This window comes from Cynoglossus semilaevis, chromosome 4 (genome assembly GCF_000523025.1).
Source record: "Cynoglossus semilaevis isolate Cse_v1.0 chromosome 4, Cse_v1.0, whole genome shotgun sequence".
Lineage (NCBI taxonomy): Eukaryota > Metazoa > Chordata > Actinopteri > Pleuronectiformes > Cynoglossidae > Cynoglossus > Cynoglossus semilaevis.
Genome location: NC_024310.1, coordinates 13,615,415 through 13,617,338, shown reverse-complemented (window position 1 = coordinate 13,617,338; position 1,924 = coordinate 13,615,415). Strand labels below are relative to the sequence as shown.

At 38.2% G+C, this 1,924-nt stretch overlaps 1 pseudogene; it reads left to right on the top strand.

The window, feature by feature from the left end:
• Positions 1 to 4: 4 nt before the first annotated feature.
• The window catches only part of LOC103378215 (extracellular calcium-sensing receptor-like), a 3,001-nt pseudogene continuing 1,081 nt past the window's right edge, over positions 5 to 1,924 (top strand).

The following is a 1,924-nucleotide window of genomic DNA, read 5'->3' as shown; positions in this document are numbered from 1 at the left end:
CTCTACACCTTCTATTGCCATCTCCACAGTTCTAGGTTTGTACAGAGTCCCTCTGGTAAGTGCATTAGCCATTCAAGGTTAAATACATTGTGAAGGACTTCAGGAGAGAAATTATTTGCAAATAATCCTGTTTTTCCTCAGGTCAGTTATTTTGCCACATGTTCCTGTCTGAGTGACAGAATAAAGTTTCCGTCTTTTTTTAGGACAATTCCCAGTGATTCATTTCAGGTAATAATCATTCTTTCAATCTCGTAGATCTGTTAACAGATCAAATGTTGGACTGCCTCTTAAATAATTCATGAGTAATTAACATGTTAAATAACAACAGATTTTCACTAACTGAACAGGTATTTTAGTGAATGACTATTGCAGCTTGTGAACTGACTCCTCTTCTCTGTGTCCACATAGGTCCGTGCTATGATTCAGATTCTAAAACACTTTGGTTGGACATGGGCAGGTCTGCTCATTAGCAATGACGACTATGGAGTCCATGCTGCTCGATCCTTTCTCTCTGACTTGGGTCCAGTTGCAGGAGGTTGTCTGGCTTACATTGAAGTTTTACCTTTGGGAAACAACAGAGCTGAACTGAATAGAATAGTTAATGTGATTAGGAAATCTACTGCTAGTGTTGTCATTGTTTTTGCAGTAAAAGGCCACACACTCAACCTAATGGCAGAGGTGAGTTCTGATAACTTACAACAAAGATCAGTGTCAGATTGATGACTGTTTATTGTTGAAAGTCTTTCCTGAAGGGTTAGGACAAATAGTGGAATACACAGGCTTGCAAACTGTGCAATACATAAGTAATACAGAACAATATTAATAAATTAAATATTTGTTTCATTACAACTAAGGTTGTTAGGCAGAACTTGACAGGCCTTCAGTGGATGGCCAGTGAAGCCTGGACTTCAGTTGCTGAGCTGCAGACATCATACTTCATGCCATACCTTGGAGGAACTCTGGGAATTGCTATCCGCCAAGCAGAAATCTCAGGCCTGAGAAATTTTCTGTTGAAAATACGTCCTGTCCCAAAACAGAACCCTTTTGAGAAAAACATGGTGAGAATTTTACTAATAGCACTCAACTTATTATTTGCAAAATGTCAAACATAACATCCTTATTGTATTCCAGGTGAATCAGTTTTGGGAACACATTTTTAAGTGTCGATTTGCTCCACCTCCAGCAGGTTGGCTTGAAACTGGAGGACAATTGTGCACTGGACAGGAAGTTATTGAGAAAGTTTTGGAGGAAGAGTTTTTTAATACTTTACAGAGTATAATGTGTATAAGGCTGTGTATGCTCTGGCACATGCTCTTGATGACATGCTGCAGTGTGAGCCAGGGAGAGGACCTTTCAGTGGAGACACCTGTGCTCAATTACAAGGACTGGAACCATGGCAGGTGTGTTGGCAGTTTTCTCTTCATTAAGTTTTTCTCACCTTCCTACTTAAACTAAATAATGTTGCACAAGTATACAGTAAAAGTATGTGTCCATTGTTAAAGAAAAAAAAAACACGTGCTATGTCAATTGAGCTGCTTGTAACAAATAAATCACTTGATTGCAGACTTTTAAATATGACCATAATTAGATGGAAATATATTACCTCCAACTTTTACTATGTTGTTTTCCACATTTCAGTTCATATTAACATTTTCTGTTGTGTCTTTTAATAGCTTGTGTATTACCTGGAAAAACTCAACTTCACTACATCATTTGGTGATCAAGTGTCATTTGATGAGAACGGTGATGCTTTACCCATCTATGATATTGTGAACTGGGTGTGGCTTCCTGATGGAAGCACTAAAGTTCAAAATATCGGTGAGGTTAAGAGGTCAGCTAATAATGGTGAAGAGCTCACTATTGATGAAAACAAAATTTTCTGGAACGTTGCATTCAAACAGGTGGGTTTTCATATTTTGGACAG